This window comes from Triticum aestivum, chromosome 5D (genome assembly GCF_018294505.1).
Source record: "Triticum aestivum cultivar Chinese Spring chromosome 5D, IWGSC CS RefSeq v2.1, whole genome shotgun sequence".
Classification (NCBI taxonomy): Eukaryota; Viridiplantae; Streptophyta; class Magnoliopsida; order Poales; family Poaceae; genus Triticum; species Triticum aestivum.
This window is the reverse complement of record NC_057808.1, coordinates 337,729,124-337,746,530: the sequence shown is the minus strand read 5'-3', so window position 1 is coordinate 337,746,530 and position 17,407 is coordinate 337,729,124.

The window sequence follows — 17,407 nt, the reverse complement described above, 5'->3', positions numbered from 1 at the left end:
AAAAGTGGTCTTTTCTGGATCAGGTTGAGAAACAGGTATTTGTGAAAAGCCAGAATATCCATCAAGGAAGCAAAAGTGTGTGTGCTTAGATAATTGTTTGAGCATTTGATCAATAAAAGGCAAAGGGTAATGATCTTTTCTAGTAGCTTTATTTAATTTTCTGAAATCAATTACCATTCTATAGCCTGCAACAATTCTTTGTGGAATAAGTTCATTCTTACCATTAGGAACAATAGTAATACCTCCTTTCTTGGGGACACAATGAAAAGGACTTACCCATCTACTATCACCTATAGGATAAATTATACCTCCTTCCAGAAGTTCTAATATTTCCGTTATTACCACCTCTTTCATCTTCGGATTTAGTCGATGTTGATGATCAACAACTGGTTTAGCATCAGGTTCCATATTAATTTTGTGCTGACATAGAGCGGGACTAATGCTCTTTAAATCATCAAGAGTATATCCAATAGCAGCTCGGTGCTTCCTTAGAACTTTCAATAATCTTTCTTCTTCATGTTCTGAAAGGTTAGCACTGATAATAACAGGATATATTTTCTTTTCATCAAGATAAGCATATTTCAAAGTGTCTGGCAATTGTTTTAATTCAAACACAGGATCACCTTTAGGTGGAGGAGGACCTCCAAGAGTTTCAATAGGCAAATTGTGTTTAAGCAGAGGACGTTGTTGAAAGAAAACTTTATCTATTTCATTTCTTTCATGCGTATGTAAATCATTCTCATGGTCTAGCAAGTATTGCTCTAAAGGATTAGTAGGTGGCACAGCATTAGAAGCAAGACCAATTAATTCATCCTTACTAGGAAATTCTTTTTCATGATGGTTTCTACTAAACTTGGAAAAATTAAACTCATGAGACTCATCACCAAAGCTAACACCCACAGTTTGTTTCTGGCAATCTATCTTAGCATTAATTGTGTTTAAGAAAGGTCTACCAAAGATAATGGGACAAAATTCATCTTGTGGGGAACCAAGAACAAGAAAATCAGTAGGGTATTTTATTTTCCCGCACAAGACTTCAACATCTCTAATAATCACACAAGGTGATATGGTGTCTCTATTTGCAAGTTTAATAGTAACATCTATGTCTTCCAACTCTGTAGGTGCTACGTCTTCCCTAATTTATTGATATAACTTGTAAGGAATAGCACTCACACTAGCACCCATGTCACATAAACCATGATAACAGTGATCTCCTATTTTAACTGAAATGACAGGCAAGCCAACAACTGGTCTATTTTTATCCCTTTTTTCGGGTTTGGCAATTCTAGCAGCTTCTGCACAGAAGTAGATAACATGCCCATCCACATCTTCTTCTAAGAGATCTTTAACCATAGCAATATTAGGTTCAACTCTAATTTGTTCATCTGGTTTAGGTGTTCTAATAGAGCTTTTGTTAACCACAGTTGAAACTTTAGCATGTTCCTTTATCCTAACAAGAAAAGGAGGTTTCTCAATATAAGCAGTAGGAACAACTGGATCAACATTATAAAGTATAGTTTCTTCTTTAACTGGTACCGGTTTTTTAATTTCTTCTTTAATAGGGGGTGATATTTAAACCACTTCTCTTTAGGGAGTTCGACATGAGTAGAAAATGATTCAAAAAAGGAGGCTACTATCTCAGAGTCAAGTCCATATTTAGTGCTAAACTTTTGAAAAGCATCGGTATCCATAAAAGATTTAACACAATCATACTTAAGCTTTATACCTGACTCTTTACCTTCGTTGAGTTCCCAATCTTCAGAGTTGCATTTAATTCTTTCCAAAAGATCCCACCAGAATTCAATAGTTTTCTTCATAAAAGAACCAGCACAAGAAGTATCAAGCATGGTTTGATCATTACGAGAAAGCCGAGCATAAAAATTCTGGATAATAATTTCTATTGAGAGCTCATGATTGGGGCATGAATATAACATTGACTTAAGCCTCCCCCAAGCTAGAGCGATACTTTCTCCTTCACGAGGCCAAAAATTATATATATAATTCCGATCACGATGAACTAGAGCATAGGATAATTTTTTTGGTAGAACTCCAATTTCAAACGATTCCAATTCCATGATCCAATATCATCGCATAGCCTATACCATGACAATGCTTTTCCCTTCAAAGATAAAGGGAAAACCTTTCTCATCACCTCATCTCCGGGTAAACATGCAAGCTTAAACAATCCACAAATTTGTTCCACATATATCAAGTGCATATCGGGATGTTCGGTTCCATCTCCTGCATAAGGATTAGCTAGCAGTTGTTCTATCATACCCGAAGGAATTTCATATTCAATATTTTCAGTAGGTGCAGTAGGCTGAGGGGCAATTAATTATGGTTCCGAACAAGGTGAAGATACCCCGAACAAACCCCTCAAAGGATTGTTTTCCATAGTAGCAAGTGACAATAAATTTCAGCACACTATATAAATGTTTCCTTACCGAATTCCACTTACCAAAGGCGCTTCACTCCCCGGCAACGGCGCCAGAAAATAGCCTTGATGACCCACAAGTATAGGGGATCAATTGTAGCTCTTTTCAATAAGTAAGAGTGTCGAACCCAATGAGGAGCAGAAGGAAATGACAAGTAGTTTTCAGTAAGGTATTGTCTGCAAGTGTTTAAATTGTAAGTACCGAGTAGTTTCATAGCATGATAATTTGTAACGAGCAAGTAACGATAATAGTAACAAGTATGCAGCAAGGTAGCCCAATCCTTTTGAGGTAAAGGACAGGCCAAAACGGTCTCTTATAATAAGCAAAGCATTCTTGAGGGTACACGGGAATTTCATCTTGTTGGTTTGATTTGTGTTTGCTACTTTGATAATTTGATAATTTGATATGTGGGTGGACCGGTGCTTAGGTGTTGTTCTTACTTGAACAAACATGCTACTTATGATTAACCCTCCCGCAAGCATCCACAACTACGAGAAAAATATTAAGAATAAATTCTAACCATAGCATTAAACTCTAGGATCCAATCGGTCCCTTACGGAATAGTGCATAAACTGGGGTTTAAGTTTCTGTCACTCTCGCAACCCATCATATATTTACTACTCCACAATGCATTCCCTTAGGCCCAAATATGGTGAAGTGTCATGTAGTCGACGTTCACATGACACCACTAAGGGAATCACAACATACATACTATCAAAATATCGAACACATATCAAATTCACATGATTACTTGCAACATGATTTATCCCATGACCTCAAGAACAAAGGTAACTACTCACAAACAATACACATGCTCATGATCAGAGGGGTATTAATATGCATAATGGATCTGAACATATAATCTTCCACCAAATAAACCATATAGTAATCAACTACAAGATGTAATCAACACTACTAGTCACCCCTAGCAACAATCTATAGTTCCGGTAACAAGATTGAATACAAGAGATGAACTAGGGTTTGAGATGAGAAGGTGCTGGTGAAGATGTTGATGGAGATTGCCCTCCCCAAGATGGGAGAGGTGTTGGTGATGACGATGACGATGACTTCTCCCTCCGGGAGGGAAGTTCCCCCGGTGGAATCACTCCGCCGGAGGGCAAAAGTGCTCCTGCCCAAGTTCCACCTCGAAACGGCGGCACTCCATCCTGAAAGTCCTCTCCTTAAGTTTTTCTAGGTCAAAATGACCTATATACCAGAAGATGGGCACCGGAGGTGGGCCTGGGTGAGCACAACCCACCAGGGCGCGCCTGGGTGAAGGAAATATGCCCTAGAGGCAATAATAATGTTATTATTTATTTCCTCATATGATGATAAATGTTTATTATTCATGCTAGAATTGTATTAACCGGAAACATAATACATGTGTGAATACATAGACAAGTAGAGTGTCACTAGTATGCCTCTACTTGACTAGCTCGTTAATCAAAGATGGTTATGTTTCCTAGCCATAGACATGAGTTGTCATTTGATTAACGAGATCACATCATTAGGAGAATGATGTGATTGACTTGACCCATTCCGTTAGCTTAGCACTTGATCATTTAGTATGTTGCTATTGCTTTCTTCATGACTTATACATGTTCCTATGACTATGAGATTATGCAACTCCCGTTTACCAGAGGAACACTTTGTGTGCTACCAAATGTCACAACGTAACTGGGTGATTATAAAGGTGCTCTACAGGTGTCTCCGAAGCTACTTGTTGGGTTGGCGTATTTGGAGATTAGGATTTGTCACTCCGATTATCGGAGAGGTATCTCTGGGCCCACTCGGTAATGCACATCACTATAAGCCTTGCAAGCATTGTGACTAATGAGTTAGTTATGGGATGATGTATTACGGAACGAGTAAAGAGACTTGCTGGTAACGAGATTGAACTAGGTATTGAGATACCGACGATCGAATCTCGGGCAAGTAACATACCGATGACAAAGGGAACAACGTATGTTGTTATGCGGTTTGACCGATAAATATCTTCGTAGAATATGTAGGAGCCAATATGAGCATCCAGGTTCCACTATTGGTTATTGACCGGAGACGTGTCTCGGTCATGTCTACATAGTTCTCGAACCCGTAGGGTCCGCAAGCTTAAAGTTAGATGACGATCGATATTATGAGTTTTGTGTTTTGATGTACCGAAGGTAGTTCGGAGTCCCGGATATGATCACGGACATGACGAGGAGTCTCGAAATGGTAGAGACATAAAGATTGATATATTGGAAGCCTATATTTGGATATCGGAAGTGTTCCGGGTGAAATCGGGATTTTACCGGAGTACCAGGGGTTACTGGAACCCCCCCCCCCCAGGGAAGTAATGGGCCTATTGGGCCTTAGTGGAGAAAAGAGAGGGCAGCCAGGAGGTGGCGCGCGGCCCCCCTTGCCCCAGTCCGAATTGGACAAGGGAAGGGGGCGGCGGCCCCCCTCTCCTTCCTTCTCTCCACCTCCTCCTTCCCCCCTTCTCCTACTCCTACTAGAAAAGGAGGAGTCCTACTCCCGGTGGGAGTAGGACTCCCCCCTTGGCGCGCCCTCCCTGGCCAGCTGCCTCTCCCCCCTTGCTCCTTTATATACGGGGGCAGGGGGCACCTCTAGACACAACAATTGATCTCTTGATCTCTTAGCCGTGTGCGGTGCCCCCCTCCACCATAATCCACCTCGATCATATCGTAGCGGTGCTTAGGTGAAGCCCTGCATTGGTAGCATCATCATCACCGTCATCACGCCGTCGTGCTGACGGAACTCTCCCTCGAAGCTCTGCTGGATCGGAGTTCGTGGGACGTCATCGAGCTGAACGTGTGCTGAACTCGGAGGTGCCGTGCATTCCGTACTTGGATCGGTCGGATCGTGAAGACGTACGACTACATCAACCGCGTTTTGCTAACGCTTCCGCTTTCGGTCTACGAGGGTACATGGACACACTCTCCCCTCTCATTGCTATGCATCACCATGATCCTGCGTGTGCGTATGGAAATTTTTGAAATTACTACGTTCCCCAACACTGGGCTCCCTGGCGCGCCGAGGTGGGTTGTGCCCACCTGGTGGGCCCCCTTTAGTAGTTATTTGCTCCAATATTTCATAAAAAATCTCCGTGAAGTTTCAGCTTGTTTGGAGTTGTGCAGAATAGGTAGCCTAACGTAGCTTTTCCAAGTCCAGATTTCCAGCTGCCGGAATTCTCCCTCTTTGTGTATACCTTGCATATTATGAGAGAAAAGGCATTGGAATTACTCCAAAAAGCATTATTATGAATAAAAACATTATAAATAACAGTAAGAAAACATGATGCAAAATGGACGTATCGTGCTGCTAGAGCAGAGAATGGGCCAGATGTCTATAAAAAGGTAGGGAAAGTAGCTAAAACGTGTTAGGCATGTTTTCTAGAACATGCTTAATACATCGACCGTACAGAACATAGCCATTAATTGCAACTGTTATTGGTAAGATTGAACTGGTTAGTACATAGTTGGTAAGTCCTGAGAGGTGGTTGTTGGGGCACTTCATCTTGGCCAGAGCCCACCAAAAGTCAGTGACAGTGGAGGCGAGCTGCTCCTTCGGGTCGAAGCGTGGATCTGTGCCACTGACATGTGTACCTACAGGCAATGAGTAAATGGTAGAAGTTAAACTGCAGTTGCACAAATGATGTGAATTACTGTAAGACATGGGATGCGGCTAACCTCAACGGCAAACAATAGCATCGGCCGTTATGACCCTGCGTAAGTACATGGACAGGCATGGTAAGTTCAACAGGGTTAGAATCCACTAAAAATAGCAAATGGGCAGCATCTCTAGTGATGTCCTGAGTCATGTATTGTAAGTTTGTTGCTGGTATTGGTGAAATTGAGCTGGACACGGTAATATTATAACATCACACAGTGTGCAGTACTAAAATAAACAAGGCACGAACATGCTTAATACATCAACCATACAAATCATAGCTATTGCAAGTGGTATTGGTAAGATTTAGCTGGTCAGATCTTACCTGTTAAGTCCTAGGGGGTAGTCGCTGGGGCACTTCATCTAGGCCAGAGCCTGCACCATGTCGGTGGCGGCGGCGGAGGCGTGGTGTTCATGCGGGTCAACACGCACAGCGGCCATCACGCCATGGACCGCCATCAGCTCCTGGCGGTGGGGATTTGGAGGCATGAGGATGTTTCGCAGGCGCCATTTAAGCAATCAGGTCGGGGCCGTGATAGAGATCGGTGGGTTACCTGACTGGATCCGAGCAGAACGTAGATGTGGTTGAAGCTGTGGTTGCGGCGGCGACGGTTTGAGATGCCGGTAGGGGGAGGCGCGGGGGGATACTGAGGGTGGGGATGTGGTTGGAGGAATAAATTCTGAAATCGTGCGCCTAATGAAAATTTCATTGCAAAACTTGAAACTTGGGCGGGGGAAATACACAACACAGACAAAGTGCGTAAAATACTCGTGTGCGAGAAAAAACAAAGTTGGCAGATCCCGTCTCCAAAAAAATGTACACGTGTAGTTGATTTTTTTCGGTCAATGGTACGCCTGTTTATTAGGAAACATCGCACAGGTAACTGACTTATGGATCATTAATGCAAAAAACGCAGACGGGTACGGCATAGAAACCATGTGTTTTGTGATCTTCTAATGATTAACGCAAAAAAATGCACACGGGCACACATGCTAATCAACGCTCAAAGCTCTCAAAGGATGCTCTTCCCGACATTGTACGTTAATACTACAAACTTAAAGTACTACTGGTAATTTGCTCTAATACTACAAACTTAAACTACTTCTCACATGCTGCCATCGGGGCATGCCGGCTAGACGTCGGCGTTCTCCTTCCCGGCCTTGTAGGCGGCAGCCCACCGTGCTTCGATCTCCGCCAAGCTCTCCTCACCACGGCGTGCGGCCTCTTTTTTCTTGCGGCGGTGGGACTCTCTTTTCTTGACTGCTTTTTGCCTTTTCCGCTCCTTCTGTGCAGCTTTGGCCGCCTCTAGATCCACCACCCATTCGGCCATGACAGCCTCAAAGTCCGCCCATGTAACTGTCCGGCCGCCGCCAGCGATGAACTCGGCGCGGCGAGATGCCATCGCTTCCTTACCATGTGTGCGGTCGTGGGCGGTGAGGAACGTGGCGCGGCGGGATGCCATCGCTTCCTTACCAGTTACTGTGCGCCGCGGTGCCATGGACGACGCCTGGAGAGAGCTCTGGGACGGAGGGGCCGTGCAGCCGTACAGTGCGGTGGTATTCAAGAGCTCAACGACAAACGACAATAGAAATTTGGCTTCCCTTACAATTGTGCTTGTTCATTATCGCACACGGTTCATCTCCATCACTTCCGGAAACAGTGTGCGCTGAGCCTATTGTGTGTTGCGTTATGATTGGCCGGAACCCCAGCCACGCGGATCGCGCGTGTGCACCGTAGGATCCACCGCGATCTAATGGCAATCCACGTCCCTCACATCACACCCGTGCAGCTATAGCTGGATTGGATTTATATGCGCTAAATGCCTAGAAAATGCACATAATCCCCTAAATATGGTAAATGATCCCGGAAAAATACCAAATTTGAACACGGTGATTTGCAGGGTGTATGTTCGTCGTAGAAAAAACTCCAGGGCAAAGAATGAAGAAACTTTGGATTCCCAATCAATCTTGGTGATTTCCCTCTCGAAAGCATGGAACTTCTTTGGTGATGGTTCGATTTATGAAGGGCGTGCATGACGACATAAGCCAAACCTTCTCAAATTTTTACCAGGGTATGGTGAGGTCATACCATGGCACACCATGCCAGGCGTCATTATTTTCAAGCATTTATTTCTTTTTTCTGTAGTTGAAAACCCAATAAACGAACGTTTGTGGTTGACTATTGCCACACATTTCATCGAAATATCTGTCCATTCCTTGTAAAAGGCATGAGAATTTACTAAATGTCACGAGCATGGTTTTCCAGGACATTCTTGTGCACCCTTTCATGCACCGATTGTTTGAACTTGAATTATGTGCATTAATGCCTAGGAAATGCACATAATCCCCTAAATATGGCAAATGAACCCGAAAAAGTGCCAAATTTGACCACGGTGATTTGCAGGTTGTATGTTCATCATAGAAAAAACTCATGGACAATGGACAAAGGAAATTTGGATCCCCCTTCAATCTTGGTGATTTCCCCCTCGAAACCATGAAACTTCCTCGGTGATGGTTCGATTTATGAAAGGCATGCATCACGACACAAGGAAAACATTCTCCAATTTTTACCAGGGCATAGTGAGGCCATACTATGGTACCACGCCAGGCGTCATGTTTTCCAACCATGTGTTTCATTTTTTGTATAGTTGTTAACCCAGTAAACGACGTGTTTATGGTTGACTATTGCAACACGTTTCCTTGAAATATCTGCCCATTCCTTGTAAAAGGCATGAGAATGTACTAAATAACACGAGCATGGTTTTCCAGACCGTTCTTGTGCACCTTTTCATGCACCGATTGTTCAAATTTGAATTATGTGCATTAATGCCTAGAAAATGCACATAATCCCATAAATATGGTAAATGAGCCCGAAAAAATGTCAAATTTGAACATGTTGCATTTGAGGTGGTATGTTGATCGTTGGAAAAAAAACTGAATGACAAACTAGGACGGAAATTTGGATTCCCCTTCAATCTTGGGGATTTCCCTCTTGAAAGCATGGAACTTCCTCGGCGATGGTCGATTTATGAAGGGCGTGCATGACGACATAAGCCAAACCTTCTCAAATTTTTACCAGGGCATGGTGAGGTCATACCATGGCACCATGCCAGGCGTCATGTTTTTCAAGAATTTATTTCATATTTTCTATAGTTGAAAACCCAACAAACAAACATTTGTGGTTGACTATTGCCACACATTTCATCAAAATATCTGTCCATTCCTTGCAAAAGGCATGAGAATTTACTAAATGGCACGAGCATGGTTTTCCAGGCCATTCTTCTGCACCCTTTCATGCCCCCATTGTTTGAACTTGAATTATGTGCATTAATGCCTAGGAAATGCACATAATCCCCTAAATATGGCAAATGAACCCGTAAAAGTGCCAAATTTGAACATGGTGATTTGCAGGTTGTATGTTCATCATATTAAAAAAACTCATGGACAAAGGACAAAGAAAATTTGGATCCCCCTTCAATCTTGGTGATTTCCCCCTCAAAACTATGAAACTTCCTCGGTGATGGTTCGATTTATGAAAGGCATGCATGACGACATTTTTACCAGGGCACGGTGAGGCCATACCATGGCACCACATGAGGCGTCATGTTTTCCAAGCATGTATTTCATTTTTGTATAGTTGTTAACCCAGTAAACGACACGTTTATGGTTGACAATTGCCACACATTTCCTTGAAATATCTGCCCATTCCTTGTAAAAGACATGAGAATGTACTAAATAGTACGAGCATGGTTTTCTAGACCGTTCTTGTGCACCTTTTCATGCACCAATTGTTCGAATTTGAATTATGTGCATAATTAACGCCTAGAAAATGCACATAATCCCCTAAATATGGTAAATGAGGTCCCAAAAATGTCAAATTTGAACACGTTGCATTTGAGGCGGTATGTTGATCGTTGGAAAAAACTAAATGACAAACTAGGACAAAGATTTGGATTGTCCTTCAATCTTGGTGATTTCCCTCTCGAAAGCATTGAACTTCCTCGGTGATGGTTCGATTTATGAAGGGCTTGCATGACGACATAAATCAATCCTTCTCAGCTTTTAACCAGGGCACGGTGAGGCCATACCATGGCACCATGCTTGGCGTCATGTTTTTCAAGCACGTATTTCATTGTTCTATAGTTGATAACCCAGTAAATGACGTGTTTGTGGTTGACTATTGCCATGCATTCCATTGAAATCTCTGCCCATTCCTTGTAAAAGGCTTGAGAAATTACTAAATACAATGGTTTTTCCAGACCATTCTTGTGCACCTTTTCAAGCACCAATTGTTTGAATTTCAATTATGTGCATTAATGCCTACAAAATGCACATGATCCCCTAAATATTATAAATGAACCCGGAAAAGTGTCAAATTTGAACACGGTGATTAGCAGGGTTTATGCTCATCGTAGAAAAAAATCATGGATGAAGGACAAAACAAATTTGGATTCCCATTCAATCTCGATGATTTACTATCGCACATGATTCATTTCTGTCGCCTCTGTGAACCGTGTGTGTTCACTCACACATGCAAAAGGAAAAAAAGGAAACCCTCACCTACTTCGTCCCCACTCACTCGCCGCGGACTCCTCCACAACTCGACATCCTAAGCTCGATGGCTGTTGGCGGCGGGCGTAGGTCCTGCTCCAAACGGCACGGGATTTCACCCCTACCGCTTTCCGCCGCCTATCTGCACCGACATTCTAGACTCTGGTCGACTGGGGTTTTCTGCGGGATTGGGCCGGGGATTTTTCTCATGGAGAAGGTAATCAACTTAGCAAAATATTCACTCCTCTCTTATCACAGTCCATCCGTCGCTATTAATCAACCAGCGGAAATCGCCGTGGAATCATTTTTGTTCTAGCTGATTCGTGGGAGTTCATTCATGTATCCATAGTGCGAGCACAAATCGAGCAACTATGGTCGTGGCCAGTCGGAAATGAAGTTCTGTCTCACCATTCCGAATGACTTCAGGGAGAGCTCGGTATGTTCAATCTCAACCTACCACGGTTGGCATGGCCTAAATTTGTGAACATATATCGTCTGTTGCTACATTATCTATATATTTGCATCAAATCTTTGTTACATTATCTATTTTTAATTCTATATTTTTGTACTTTGCTTTCATCTATATATTGATCTGTTCTATCAGTTACTCCCATATTTGCATCTTGCTCTGTTATTTCAATATATCTAATTTACGATCTTAATTTTCATTTCAAGCAGTACATCCCTTGCTTTGCAAGAACAGGAGTAGAAGGAAATCTTGCTCTATTGATGACTCCTAGGATGTCATATTGACAACGCAGCATGGATTTACAATGACGGTTAGCGTAAAACTTGATAAAGATGGTCACTCCTATTTTAATGCGGACCTTTGGAGAAAAATGTCTAAGTGTTATGAATTGAAAGCTGGCAATAAAATTCTAGTGCGTGCACCACAGCCTGGTCTAATTAACATGGATGTTTACTTCCCAACGTCATCAGCCGATCAAAGTCTGATCGAGGTTAAGTGTCCTTTCAACTTTCTCCATGCTGTCATATTACTTAGCAAAATCGGGGTATTTGTTCTGACTAATTGATCACTATTTAAGCAACCAATTGTGATTTCATATTCTGACTGCGTTCCTAGGAAGTAACAAATTCTATTCACCAATTTATGCGCACTATATATTCTTCTGCCATGTTCTGAATAAATAGTACCTTTCCACCTTTTAAGCAGGATATGTTGGATGCATAGTGAACGATCTGTATGTTATTAAGCGTACCAAATTTCACTGGAAGGACTTGAAGCATGTCATAAACTTTGTTGATAATCTGACAGAGATAGCATAGCGTATGAACGCTAGATTTTGGATGGGATTAATTATACATATGGTGCACACACTGAACAAGACCAATTATGTGCACAAAACACTAGTAAAAAGTCTTATTTTGATGTTGATGCTCATAAACTATATATATCTTCAACGATATGTTACAATTGGTTTTTATTCTACATGTCAACAGAAATTTCCCCATGTAGCAGTTCCTGGATCGATTTCCCGGCGTGGTCGAATTACACTTGTGCCTACTAATAACGCCAAAGTGATTGCAAGGTACTTCATTCCCCGCAGAAATGGAACCATTCAAATTAACAAGTTCTCGCTTCTCGTGGCAATGCATCCATATTGGAAAATTGGAGACACTATTCTACTCATGCTCTACCAAGGCACAGGAGGGCACTTCCTTTTCATTGACGAGATGCCGAGTCGCGTGATCAAGCTGCTTCCAGTGGATAGTTGTGGTTGTTGGCCCTCAGCCTCTTAAAATGTGCTAGTTGTTACTATATATGTTAAGTATGTAGATATGGACCATATGGTTGTTGGCCCTTAGCCTCTTAAAATGTGATAGTTGTTACTATGTTAAGTATGTAGATATGGACCATATGGTTGTCAAAACCGTGTTACGAAGATCCTCCTTTTGTCGAATAGTGTAACCACTATATATATGTTACTCAAATGTTGTTACCCAAGTTCATGAATTTTCATGGAAAGTATTAGTATCGTACATAGTTCATTGAGTTTAAGTGTGTGCCCGATGTCCAGAAGGCATTTGCATATTAACTGTCCATATTGCAAATTCACACACATGTTAACATAAGGAAACGTATGTGTAACATACTAATCATCGCACACGAGTACTCGCAGACGCATCGTGTGCGATACTCCTAGCCACCGCAAGCAACTAGTTTGCATTTTTCAAAGTTTTTTGTACACACAGAGTTGCACATGAACTAACTGTATTGACCGTCTGTGTTGTAATTTCTCATCACAAACAATTCATCTAAGTCGGCTGTTTTTCCACGTATCACGCACATCTTGTTTACACGACTCGTTTGTGTTCTTTTGGCTCATCGCAAATAGTTCATCCATGTGAACTGTATGCTGCATATCACACACATCTTGTTAAGTTCAACCGTTTATGTTGTGTTCCCTAATTGAAAACAGTTCGTCCGAGTGAACCGTATGCCATATATCACACACAAATTGATATGGCTGCCCGTTTTTGTTGTTCTACCTCATCGCAAATAGTTCGAATGGATTAACCGTGTGTCCTGCATCGCACACACATTGATATGGCTGCCCGTTTTTGTTGTTCTGCCTCATCACAAACAGTTTGAATGGATTAACCATGTGCCCTGCATCGCACACGCAACTAAAATTTGAACCGTGTTTGATGGCTCCGCCATCGCAAACGTTTTGCACCTTTTTTGACAGTTTTTACACCACCGTTTGCGATTATTGCACCGCACACAGTTGTGGCAAAGGGTCTCTGATTGTAGTGTCGCATTAGCAGTATCCTGCAGTAGTGGAGGTTCCTTCAAAAAAGGCGAAGTGCCCTCCTCCGCGGAACAGAGCCTCACCCAGTTCGCTTCTTTTTGCATGCAAAGACATGGATGATGACAGGAAGGTTGCCATTGATGAGATGGACTTCACAAGCCTTCGAAATATCCAGTGTGACCATCTCTTCAACAATCTCAGTGTGTGGCTTGCTGACCTGTACAATCCTGATTCCCGTGAGGTGGTCGTACCAGGGCGGGGTAGGCTTCCAGTTAATGAGGAATATGTGCATCATGTTATGGGCATGCCGCATGGAGGGAAGGATGTCCCTTAAAACCTCCCTACTGAAGCTGATATTGAGTTAGGGATTGAGTTGTTTGGGGAACTTGGATATGCCCCTAAAATGACTGAACTTGTTGATCTCATAAAGGGTTCTATAAATGCTGATGATACTTTCAAGCGTATGTGGCTTTTGCTTGCGGGCAATACAGTCATTGCCCCGACCACCTCCAACAAAGTCAGCCCTAGGTGGTATGTTGTGCTGGTAAGTGGTTATGTAATTCTGTCATTTTCTTTCTTGTGTGCCTGCTAACTTTATTGTATGTCAGTGTGGTAACTTCCAAATTTTTGTGTTCCATTTGGTGAACTTCAGTTTCTTTGTTTTCAACTTGCAGCGTGATACGTCTCCAACGTATCTATAATTTTTTATTGTTCCATGTTGTTATATTATCAATCTTGGATGTTTTATAATCATTTTATAGTCATTTTATATTAGTTTTTGGTACTAACCTATTGACATAGTGCCAAGTGCGAGTTGTTGTTTTCTGCATGTTTTTTACATTCCAAGAAATCAATACCAAACGGAGTCCAAATGCAACGAAAGTTCACAGAGAATTTTTTTGGACCAGAAGACACCTAATGGGCCTTGGCTGCACCTGGGGGTTCTCCAAGGAGAGCACAACCCACCAACGCGTGCTAGGAGGCCCAGGCACGCCCTGGTAGGTTGTGCCCACCTCGGGTGCCCCCCAGACTGCCTCTTTGCTCTATAAATACCCCAATATTCCCAAAACCCTAGGGGAGCCGACGAAATTGATCCAGCCGCCGCAGAGTCCAGAACCACCAGATCCAATCTAGACACCATCTCGGATGGGGTTCACCACCTCCATTGGTGCCTCTCCGATGATGCGTGAGTAGTTCTTTGTAGACCTTCAGGTCCGTAGTTAGTAGCTAGATGGCTTCCTCTCTCTCGCTGAATTCTCAATACAATGGTCTCTTGGAGATCCATATGATGTAACTCTTTTTGCGGTGTGTTTGTTGGGATCTAATGAACTTTGAGTTTATGATCAGTTATATCTTTTTATACCCATGAAAGTATTTGAGTTTCTTTGATCTCTTTTATGCGTGATCTCTTATAGCCTTGTATTTCTTCTCCAATATTTGGGTTTTGTTTGGTCAACTTGATCTATTTATCTTGCAATGTGAAGAGGTGCTTTGTAGTGGGTTCGATCTTACGGTGCTTGATCCCAGTGACAGAAGGGGAACCGACACGTATGTATCGTTGCTACTAAGGATAAAATGATGGGGTCTATCTCTACATAGATAGATCTTGTCTACATCATGTCATCATTCTTATTGCATTACTTTGTTTCTCCATGAAATTAATGCACTAGATGCATGCTGGATAGCAGTCGATGTGTGGAATAATAGTAGTAGGAACAGGCAGGAGTCGGTCTACTAATCTTGGACGTGATGCCTATATAATGATCCTTGCCTGGATATCGTCATGATTATTTGAAGTTCTATCAATTGCCCAACAGTAATTTGTTCACCCACCGTTTGCTATTTTTCTCGAGAGAAGCCACTAGTGAAACCTACGGCCCCCGGGTCTCTTTCTCATATATTTGCCTTTGCGGTCTACTTTTCCTTTGCATTTATTTTCAGATCTATTCAACCAAAAATACAAAAATACTTTGCTGCCCTTTATTTTATTTGCAATCTATTTTTCAATCTATTACAACTTTATCCCGTCCACGCACCAATTTGAGGCGCCGTTACCCGAAAGGGATTGACAACCCCTTTAACACGTCGGGTTGCGAGTGGTTGTTATTTGTGTGGAAGGGTTGTTTACGTTGTGTTGCTTGGTTCTCCTACCGGTTCGATAACCCTGGTTTCATCAGTGAGGGAAATACCTACCCTCGCTGTGCTGCATCATCCCTTCCTCTTTGGGGAAATACCGACATAGTCCTAGCCGACATCAAAAGGAATTTCTGGCACCGTTGCCGGGGAGGATCTTCAACATATACCAGGTTCCTAATCACAAATCTCATCTCCTCGCAATTTACATTATTTGCCATTTGCCTCTCGTTTTCCTCTCCCCCACTTTACAAAGATTTGCCATTTTATTCGCCCCTCTTTTCCGCTTGCTCTTTTCTCGCCATGACCGATCCTAAAAAGGCTAAGGGTTTTCTCCCGAGTTTTGCTTCGGATAGCCCCTCTTTCCTCTCTAAGCTCATAAACAATGATGCTATGGAAGGATCTACCGGGGTTGTTAAGGAAAATCTTAACAATTGTGATGACGATGATCCCGGAATTTTTCATTATTTGCTTGATGAATCTTTGAAAGATGTTTCAGATAGGCTGTTGAGAATTCGATCTAGCTTTGTGCCCCAATATCAGATAGAGATATACTTGAAAAGTTTTTACATTGGTTTACCTTCTTCCTTCAAACAAGTTTTGGATTCCATTTTTGAGAATGGTTTTCTTGAAGGGGATGTCGTTGATACTTATGAAAAGATGAAAACTATATTCGGGCACCCCAAAGGAGAAAATGTTGAATCAACTACCCTTATGTGCTTTTATCAAAACGAAATAATTAAAGAGATGAAAGCTAGTTTAGATACGATTTTTTGCAACGTGCTTAATCTCTCTTCTGCTATCAATGGCCATGTGCTTTCACAAAGTAGAAAATTAAATACCATTGATAGGAAGTCTCCTCTTTGCTTTCAAAAGGACAAGGGTGACAAAACTTAGATCCTTGCTTTATGCCTAGCTAAGGGTGTAAAACTATAGCGCTTGTTGGGAGGCAACCCAATGAATAAATTTTATTTTTGTTTTTTGCTTTCTGTTCTTGAGTGTTTACACAGTTATGCTTCTGTTATGATTGTGTTTTTTTGTGTTCTAATTAGTGTTTGTGCCAAGTAGAACCTTAGGATTTTCTTGGGTGATAGTTGTTTAATCTTGCAGGAAAAAATAGAAACTTTTGTGTCCAGAGTTAGAATTTTAAAAAATCACAGAAGCGACTAAAAACTCTGATTTTTTTTACATTAGATTGATATACAAATTTCTCAGGTCATCCTATTATTTCAGGATTTATGGAGTTCCAGAAGTATTCAAACAAATCAGATTGCTACACACTGTTCTGTTTTGACAGATTCTGTTTTCTTTGTGTTGTGTCCTTATTTTGACGGCTCTATGGTTTTCTTTGATGAGTTTTTGCCATAGAAAGTTGGAATACAGTAGATACAATGGAAAAATAAAATATGAATTGGTTTGATACAATACTTAAAGTAGTGATTTCTTTTTCTTACACTAACGGATATTACGAAGGTTTTGTTGAGTTTTGTGTGATTGAAGTTTTCAAGTTTTGGGTTATCTTACGATGGATGAAGGAATAAGGAGTAAGAAGAGCCTAAGCTTGGGGATGCCCCGGCTTCCCAAGCTATTATCCAAAAATGAGCAAGCAACTAAGCTTGGGGATGCCCCGAGTGGCATCCCCTCTTTCTTCTAACGACCATCGGTATTTTACTCGAAGCTATATTTTTATTCGTCACATACTATGTGTTTTGCTTGGAGCGCCTTGTATGATATGAGTCTGTGCTTGTTTTATTTTGTGTTTTAAGTTTTGATTCCTTGCTGGAAACACCTATTTGAGAGTGCCAAAATTATGTCATGACTTGTTAGAATTGCTCTCTATGCTTC